The sequence below is a fragment of the Molossus molossus genome, unplaced genomic scaffold, assembly GCF_014108415.1.
Source record: "Molossus molossus isolate mMolMol1 unplaced genomic scaffold, mMolMol1.p scaffold_m16_p_10, whole genome shotgun sequence".
In the NCBI taxonomy this organism is placed as follows: domain Eukaryota; kingdom Metazoa; phylum Chordata; class Mammalia; order Chiroptera; family Molossidae; genus Molossus; species Molossus molossus.
In genome coordinates, this window is record NW_023425345.1 from 103,577,173 (window position 1) to 103,587,474 (window position 10,302).

Sequence of the window (10,302 nt, forward strand, 5' to 3'; positions counted from 1 at the left end):
TCTTTATCACTAAGAAGTGTCCTTCTTTGTTTTTTATATCACCTTTGTTTTCAAGTCAATTTATCAGATATGTATTGCTACCCCAGCATTTTTTTCCTTTCTATTTGCATAAAATATATTTTTTCATATCTTTTTAGTCACTTTGTATCTTTTGTTCTGAGGTGGGTCTCTTGTAGGCAGTAAACACGTCTTGTTTCTTATCCTTTCAATTACACTATGTCTTTTGATTAGAGCATTTAAGCCATTTATATTTAAAGTGATTACTGATAGTATGTATTTATTGTCATTTTATTCTTTTAACTATATATTCCTCTGTTTCTTCTTCTTTTCCTCCTCCTTCTCCACCTCCTTCTCCTCTTCCTCCTCCTCCTCCACCTCCTCCTCCTCCACCACCTCCTCTTCCTCCTCTTCCTCCTCTTCCTCACCCCTATCCTCCTCCTCTTCCTGCTCTTTCTCCTTCTCTTCCTCTTCTTAATGCTGGCCCTTTAAAATTTTTGTAATACTGGTTTGGTGGTTGCAAACTCCATAGCTTTTTGTTTTCTGGGAAGCTTTTATTTCTTCTTAATTTTTAAATGATAGCTTGTTGGGTAAAGTAGTCTTAGTTGTAGGTCCTTGCTTTTCATTACTTTGAATATTTTGTTCTAATTCCTTCTGACCTGAAATGCTTCTGTTGAGACATCAGTTGACAGTCTTAGGAGAGCTCCCTTGTAGGTAACTAACTGTCTTTCTCTTGTGGCTTTTAAGATTCTCTCTTTGTTTTTAACTTTGCCATTTAAATTATGATGTGTCTGTTCCCGCTAGGGGCATATACAAAAAAAAAAAAAAAAAAAGCCTGGGCCGGTTTGGCTCAGCAGTTGGAGCATCAGCCTGCAGACCAGAGAGTCCCGGGTTCAGTTCCCACTAGGGGCATATACAAAATAAATAAATAAATAAATTATGATGTGTCTTGATCTGGGCCTCTTTGGGTTTATCTTGTTTGGGACTCTCTGTGCTTCCAGACTTGTGTGTCTTTTTCCGTCACCAGGTTAGGGAAGTGTTCAGTCATTATTTTTTCAAGTAGATTATTGATCCCTTGCTTCCTCTTTTCTTTTGCTTGTACCCCAAGATGTGGATGTTGTTATGCTTCATATTGTCCCAAAGGTCTCTTCAACTATCCTCATTTTTTTTTTAGGTGTTTTAGGATTTTAATGTCCTTCACAAATTCAACAAAAAACACGAACAAAGATAAACAACAGGGACAAAGACTCCAGCAAGGATCTTCCAGAACTCACAGCATCACCCTGGTCAAACACAATTAATCGGAAGAGTCAAGTGAACAAACAATAAGGAAGTTTAACAGAGACTTTTTAGTTTCATGGCATAACTGAAAAATAAAGAACTAAGCAACCAGCCTTCTCTTCCACCTACTGAAAACTATACTCATTTAAAAAAAATTTTTTTTTTCTTTTTGCTGCTCTGATTGGGTGTGTTTTTTTCTACCTTATCTTCCAATTCACTGATTCTGTCCTCTTCTTTATCCAGCCTACTGTTTATTCCTTCCAGTATATTCTTTACTTCAGATGTTGTATTCTTTATTTCTGACTGGTCCTTTTTTATGGTTTCTACATTGTTTTTCATGCTTTTCAGCATCCTTTGAAGTATTGCTTTGAATGCTGATAAGTTAGTTGCCGCCATTTCATTTAGCTCTTTTTCTGAAGATTACTTTTGTTCTTTCATTTGTTTTTGTTTTTTTTGTATCCCCATTTTGGCTGCTGCTTTGTGGTTTATTTGGGGTTTTTTTTCTATGTATTAGCACCACCATGACTCCCAGTCTTCATGGGGTGGCCTTACATAGTAGGTTTTCTATGGGGTTTAGTGCTGTTGTCTCCTAGATTACCTGAGCTAGATGCTCCAGGAATGTCCCTTGTGTGAGTTTGCCAGAAGCCTGGAGGGTAGTTTTAGCTTTTTTCTCTTGGGGGTAGCTGGAAAATGGGGTTGATGGCCCCCACCCCAAAGCACATAATTCAGTCCTTGACACCCCCTGAGTCTTCCCAGACCTCTACACCTTGGCCAAGACAGCTGACTCCTCAGTAGGGTGCAAGCTCCATAGGGTGGGGCAAGAGGGAGTTCAGAGAGTTGGGTTACTCTTTCCTCCAGGTTGATGCTGCAAAGAGGAGAGTGCTGCACCCAAGAATGATGGCATCTGTGGAATGAAAGAATGACTCAGCACAGGGAACCTTGTGGCTCTCTCTTTCTCTCCCCAGAGCCACAAACTTCTGAGTCTCCTCACACAACTCTAGTCTGCTCCACCCTCCCTTCCCTGGATCACAGGATAAATGGCTGTGAATGAAATTTTGTTTGTTGGCCCTTTAAGGGGGTGCCTGCATCTCTAATGGTATCCTTTCTCTCTGTGGAGGACAGAAACCCCAATATTATGTGGGCTCCTCTTCCTGGTTCTGGTGTTCTGGGCTAGGGAACCTGTCGTGGGGTTTAGACTCCAGGCTTCTCAGGGGGATCCTCCCACAGCTAAGATAGTCCTCCAGAACCTCAGCCACCACCCATGGGAGTGGGGCTGGCCATTTTTGCATCTCCATCCTTTTTAGCTGTCTCAATGTGGCTTCTTTTGTAAATACTTGGTTATAAGAATTTTCTCCAGCCAGTTTTCAGTTGGTTATTCAGCAAGATTCTTCTAGAATTTAGTTGTAATTCCAGTTTGGTCCCGGGAAGACATGAGTGTAGTTTCCACCTACTTCACTACCATCTCAGATCTGGTTTTACTTTATTTTATTTTATTTTATTTTATTTTATTTTTTATTTTATTTTATTTTATTTTATTTTATTTTATTTTATTTTATTTTATTTTATTTTATTTTATTTTATTTTATTTTATTTTATTTCTTATTGATTTTAGACAGAGAGAAAGGGAGACAGAGAGAAATATAGTAACATTGATGAGAGAGAACATCAATTGTCCACCCCCTTACATGTCCCCACTGGGGATTGGGCCCACAACCTGGTCATGTGCCCTGACTGGGAATTGAACCGGCAACCTCTTGGTGCATGAGTCAACACTCAATCACTGAATTACACTGGCCAGGCTGGCTTTATTTTTTAATGGCATTTTCATCTTATTATTTGAGTTTATTATCAGTATGCAAAATACTGAGCAACAACACAGAGGAATTGAGACAGAGGTGAATGAATGTTATCCATGCACTCATTATGTAATACTGGTGCTTCTATGTCTAGAACTAAAGAAAAATATACCAAAAGGGAAAAAAAAAAAAAATGTAGACAGAACTTACATATAGCCTTATAACTACAATGATAAGATATACTTTTCATTTAAGAGGGGCCTCGTCATAAACTGTACGTTCATAATCTTGGGAAAATACAAAAAGCATTACTGAATAAACTAAAATGTAGTCATTGTAGCCTGGCTGGTGTGGCTCAGTGATTGAGTGTCAACCCATGCACCAAAAGGTCACCAGTTCGATTCCTGGTCAGGGCACATACCTCGGTTGCAGTTTGTCACTGGCCCCAGTTGGGGTCGTGTGGGTGGCAACCAGATGATGTGTGTCTCTCTCATGTCAATGTTTCTCTCTCTCTCTTCCTCCCTCTCTCCCTCCCACTCTGTCTGAAGATAAATGTAAAAATGTCCTCAGGTGAGGGTAAAAAAAACAAATCCTACCTAGAATCCTCTGTATTCATGCATTTATACACTCATGTGTTTATTCACTTATTTATTTAACCTTCACTTATTAAATACTGCTCCAATGTCTTTGCTATTCATTTGGAGTATATTGACACAACATTATCTACTTGGAATTACAATATATGAAGGAGGTGACAATAATGAAATAATCACATCAGTAATTTCACATCTATCAACTAAGATAAGTGCTATGAAGACATGGAACTGAATGATAAGAGAGCATATAAAAGCAGGGGGACTGCCCTGGCCAGTTTGGCTCAGCAGTTAGAGCATCTGCCTGTGGACCAGAGAGGCCCGGGTTCAGTTCCTGCTAAGGGCATGGACGTCGGTTGCAGTTTGTGGCTCTGGTTGGGGTCGTGTGGGTGGCAGCCACTCAATGTGTCTCTCTCACTTCGATGTTTCTCTCTCTCTCTTCCTCCCTCTCTCCTTCCACTCTATCTGAAGGTAAATGCAAAACTGTCCTTGGGTGAGGATAAAAAATTAATTAATTAATTAATTAATTAATTAAAGTAGCTGCAGCACTTTACAATCCAGACCAGCTACTTAAAAAAAGAAAAAGAAAAAGGCAGGGGCACTGATGGCTCTGCAAGCCCAGTGATACGAAGATGAGCTGTGCACTGCCTGTATTTGTATTGAGGAGAAGCAATACAATATGGAGATACACTATACGCCAATGTACATATTCTGTACATAGAGGCCATTTATTTCTCTTTTAACAAATTCATTTTGGTACCTTAGTAGTAAGTAGTTTAAAACGCTTAGTACTAAGTGTTTAAAACTATTATCAGGCAAGAAGGGCTAGGTTACACTGTGGTAACAAACAACCCAAAATGTTATGGACATAAAAGATGAAATTTTATTATTCCTTCACATTAAATGTCCATCAAAGAGTGGGTTGGGGATCTGCTTATCCTTGCCACTCAAGGCTCACACATTCTCCTTCTCAATATATGTCAATGATTGCCATGACAGATGGGAGAGAATGTGTTAAATAATGCATTAGATCTCAAAAGCATTTGCCTAGATACAATACATGCCACTTCCACTCATGTCATTTATTAAAGAAAGTTACATGTTCAAAATTACAATCAAATGAGACAAGAAAGTGTAATCCTATCAAGTATCCAGAAGGAAAACCTGGATGTTTATGACCTTCTTAAAAAACCATAAAACACAGCCCATGTGGGAAGCTTTGAAGAGGGGTAAGATGAACCTAAGTGAGGGGTCGAATGACCTACTAGTGATATTAGCATGGGCTCTGTTCAAAAGAGTGGTTGAGCCCTGGCTCAACAGTTAGTGTCGGTCCCTGGACCAGAGAGTCCCAGGTTCGGTTCCCGCTAAGAGCATGTACCTCAGTTGCAGTTTGTCCCCGGATCCGGTTGGGGTACTGCAGGTGGCAACCACTCGATGTGTCTCTCTCATGTAGATGTTTCTCTTTCTTCTTCCCTTTCTCCCTCCCACTCTATCTGAAGATAAATGCAGAAAAATGTCCTCAGGTGAGGATAAAAAAAAAAATTAAAAAGAGCGGCTGAATTTTTTTTAAAATAAAATAGTAAATCTCTAATTTTTTTAATATCTAAGTTCCATTTATTTATTTATTTTTATTGTTTTAAGTTCCAAATATATTTATTATTAAATATGAAGGTGTTAGTTCTGAAACATAAGAAAATATTTAAATTAATAAAAAGCAGATTGTAGAATATACATGTTCTATGTATAAAAATAAGTAAAATATTTTATAATCCAGACCCAGGGATCTTTTCTGGGCAAGGTTTTATCCATGCAACTGTATTATAATACCATCTCAATAGTATTACTGGAACGCATGCATGGAAGAAATCTAACAATAATCTTTATTTAAAGCTCATACTGCCTTTTTAGGGCTTGTAAATTGTAAAATATTTGTTTGGTGTGTCTGAGAGGTCATCAAAAAGCTGTTCAATTTGCTCCTTTTGGCCCTTGCTAATTAGTGTCAACATCATCTTAAACCTTTCTGCTTTATGCAGATATAAAAGATGCTGATATACCAATGAGGGATTTTTATCAATAAGAGCATTTTTCAGAGACTGAATGAAAAGGAGAAATATATCCCCTTCAAGTTTGTTACTCAACAACGCTGGCAAATCTTTCGGTTCAGTCATGGCTAATAGATGTGCACAGTCTTCTTGATCTTTTCTAATACTGATAACGTTTATAACCTGCCCAAATTCATAGGCATTGTTAGGGTTGGTGATCGGGGGTTTCTCAAAGTATTCTGGTGGCCCCCGGCTTTGTATCCCTGCTCAGAAGCACGGCAGCCGGTGCAGACCTCCTCGAGGGTCCTTCAAGCCTTTCACGGCCTCCATTCACCTCTTGAATCTCAATTTCCCTTCTCTCCTTTTCTTTGTTGAATGATGCTCTTTAATGCTTCACATTAAGGAATGTGGTTACCACTTTCAGTCCCATCTTAGCCTCAACAATACTTGAGTCTAGTAGGAGAACTTCATTGAGATCATTTAAACTTTTCTGATAATGTTTGAGTCCTTTATGAGCAAGAGCTTGTCTATAGCGTGCTTTCATGTTCCGTTATCTGAAGCGCCTGGTCCCAGCCCTGCTTTGCCTCTTCAAATGGGCGCAGCGTCCAGTAGCAGAGCTCTGGTGGAAAGTATGGAACTTAGTATTCTGAAAGACAACATACCTGTAAATTTCGACAGCTGTTTGAATGAATGGCACACTCTTCATTGTTAATCTTTAAGCATTCACTGTATTTACTAAGAGCATCTAGGAAATCAATGTGTAAAGGCTCAGAGGGGCCAACCGAGGAGCGGGGGCGGGAGGCGGCGCCGCCTGGGCTGGATGGGATTCCGGGAGCCGCTCCCGCTGCCCGGGTGCCCCTTGGCGCCGCTGGCCATCGCCCTCAGGCACCCCGCTTGTCCGCGTCCACCATTCTCGGGCGACCGGTTTGCCGGCCTCGCTTTTGCCCGTCGCCTTCCTCTGGGTTGTTGCCCTAGCGGGGCGCGAGGCGCGCAACTCCGGGGCTCCGGGGCTCCGGGGTTTCCGGGCTCTGGGGCTCCGGGGCTCCGGGGCTCCGGGGTTTCGGGGCTCTGGGGCTCCGGGGCTCCGGCCTCCGTGGGGAGTGCATGCGGGAAGGGAGTGTTTGCCTCCGTGTGGCCCTGGCGGTGCCGGGAGGGCGCCCCAAGTTCGGTTTATTTCATAGGCACTTTTATCCACCTGATGAATATTTTATTCAATTTTCAGTCCCGAATGACATATCACTTCCTCTGCCAAGGCTCATCTGGCTCCCCCAAGGAGCAATAATCACTCGCTCTTCATGCAACCTCTGTATGTTTGTTCAAATCCTCACCCAAGGATGTTTTTTATTGATCTGAGAGAGAGAGAGAGAGAGAGAGAGAGAGAGAGAGAGAGAAGAAAGAAACATTGATATATTTTTTTTTTTTTCCCATAAGGTCCCTAGACCACGGACCCAACCACACAACCTTTCCGTGTATGGAAGGTTGCTTCAGGGCAACTCCTGTGTCATACTTAACTCACTTGTTTGTCTGTCTGTCTGCACCGGATCCGATGACATGTTCTCCCAGTGCTGAAACTGTGCCCTGTTTCACTCTGAGTCCTCAGCATGTGCCCCAGTAAATAGAACATAGAACATTTCCAACTTGGGTTGAACTATTAATTGTGTCTTGCAAACCATGTGTTCTTTTGTGTTTGTTCGTTTGTTTAGTCCTCACCCAAGGATATTTTTCTATTTATCTTCAGATAGAGTGAGAGGGAGGGAGTGGGAGGGAGAGGGAGAGAGACAGGGCCGGGGAAGAACTGCAACCCAGGTACATGCCCTTGACTGGAATTAAACCTGCCACTCATTGGGTCACCAGCGGATGCTCTAACTGTTGAGCCAGGCCAGCCAGGGCGAGCCCCGTGTTTAATAACAAAACATGTGGTTGGTTGATGAGAAAAGAGAATTAATGGCTGAATAAAAGATGTGAGTCAGAACAGGGTCCCAGCTTATTCAGGAACTTGCTACAGATGAATTCCAAAGGGATTCTACTGCATCAGAAATATTAATTGTATGATCAAAACCACAGAACATTTTATTGGGGAGGGTATATTGTTTTGGAGGGAGATCAACTATCTAGATTAATATGTAAAAAGCTAACTTTATTTTGTTGTGTTAAGATTTGCTGATCGGAAACATTCACTTTTTTTATAGTTTAATGTATTTTTTTAATTTTTTAAAATTTTTATTAATTAATTTGTTTGTTACAGATGTTTCTCATTTTTTCCCCCAATGATACCCTTCTCCCCTCCCCCCAACCCCATCCCCAGCTTTGTTGTCTATGTCCATTGGTCATGCATACATGCATATAAGTTCTGTGGTTTATCTCTCCCCCCAGCCCCTCCTCCTATGAGACTTGTCAGTCTGTACCCCACCTCTGTGTCTCTGAGTTAATGTTGTTCATCTGTTCGTTTAGTTCATTATATTCCACAAATAAGTGAGATCATGTGATATTTGTCTTTCTCTGCTTTGGCTTGTTTCACTTAGCATAACACTCTCCAGGTCCCTCCATGTAGTCTCAAAGGATAAGAGATCTCTCCTTCTTGCATCTGCATAGTACTTCATTGTGTATATGTACCACCACTTTTTTTATACACTCATCTACTGATGGACACTTGGGTTGTTTCCAGATCTTAGCTATTGGAAATAGTGCTGCTATGAACACAGGGGTACATATATTCTTTCTGATTGGTGTTTCAGGTTTCTTAGGATATCTTCCTAGAAGTGGGATCACTGGGTCAAATGGCAGTTCAATTCTTAACTTTTTGAGGTAACCTCCATAGTGTTTTCCACAGTGGCTGCACCAGTTTACATTCCCACCAGCAGTGTACCGCCATCAATAAATCATCAAACAACAAGTGTTGGTGAGGGTGTGGAGAAAAGGGGACTCTAGTAGTTTAATGTATTTTAACAGCAAATTTACAGGAACAGCACAAAAGACAGTCAACACTAAAAACATGGAGGACAACTCAATTAGAAAAATATAGCGAATGAATGGAATCTACTGTGTGATAAAAATGCTACAAACACCATTTAGTTGCCATCAATAAGAAATTTACTTTTTTTTTAATCCAAAAAAATTTAACAGGTTTAATAAATTATATTGTTATAAAGTTAAACTGCTGAAACTTGTTCACTGAAACATTTTGACTTGCATTAATGCTCTATGTCCCTGCATTTATATTTTTAAAATTCACACACAAATGAAAATGGAAAAACAGCCAATACCTGATTTCTGCTGCCTATTTTCTTTTTTAAATACGTTTTTGCATTTATCTTCAGATAGAGCGAGAGGGAGAGAGAGGGGAAGAGAGAGAGAGAAACATCAATGTCAAGTGGTTGCCAACCACATGACCTCAACCAGGGCCAGGGACAAACTGCAACTGAGGTACGTGCTTAGTGGGACCGAACTCAGGACTCTCTGGCCCACAAGCAGACACTCTAACCGCTGAGCCAAACTGGCCAGGGTGTGCCATCTATTTTCAACTTGTGGTCATATACTTAGGTCTACCTTTTGACCCCATGGGGGGAAAAAAATCTAACATTCAGAACTACCAATAACAGGAAGAACAGAATTTTTTTTAAAGAATGAAATGTTTCCCATCAGAGTGGATTCTTAAGCACGTTCCCCACGTATGCGGCGTGCTAGCTGGATGTGTTTTGGCATAATTGTTATGTGTTTGGCATGGATAGCATACAGGTTGGTGTCTACAAAAAAACAGTCATATAGACCTCACTTCATTCCCGCAAAGTGCCAATAGCTACACTCTGGAAGCGCAGATCTGTTTTGAAGTCCTGAGCAATTTCTTGCACCAGACACTGGAAGGGAAGTTTACGAATTAGAAGTTCAGAGGACTTCTGATAATGTCTAATTTCACCAAGTGCCCGGGTACCAGGCCTGTAGCAATGAGGTTTCTTCACCCTTCCTGTAGAGAGCACATTCTTGCGAGCTGCTTTGGTAGCCAGTTGTTTCCTCGGTGCTTTACCAGGGGTGGATTTGCAGGCAGTCTGCTTTGTACCAGCCATGGTATAAAGACCTCTTTACTTGCCCTTCTCCTTTGGCTGCAGCTATGCGAGCTGGAGGTGGCACAGGCCTTAGAGAGCAACAGCAGCCACAAACAACTGGAAATATTCACTTATTAAACTAACTTCAAAATATATTGTGTTTAACAGCTTAAAAATAGCATAATTATTCTTGTCATTACCTGAACGACACAACTACTTCTAAGTAACAGTCATTCATACACACGCACACACACACACACACACGCACACACACACACTCTTTATCTGCATATAACTATATCAAAATGTAAGGTTTCTAAGTTCATCACTTAGATGAATTCTTCATATCTTTTAATTAATGTTATCTCAAAATTAAAAATATGACAGTTTAGTTGACCACTGATTGTAATATGTAAATAGAAATTTTAACACAATCACTGTCATATATGCAGAGCTGAGGATAAAAATAATGAAGCAACTTGCCATAATTATTCAGTTGCATCAACACTTTCATTAAAAAGCAGGTTAATTCAATTTTAAACTAGACCATCAC

General features: G+C 40.6%; 1 pseudogene; it reads right to left on the reverse strand.

Moving 5' to 3' along the window:
- Positions 1–9,360: 9,360 nt before the first annotated feature.
- LOC118623489 lies at positions 9,361–9,770 on the reverse strand (annotated as a pseudogene).
- Positions 9,771–10,302: the final 532 nt, after the last annotated feature.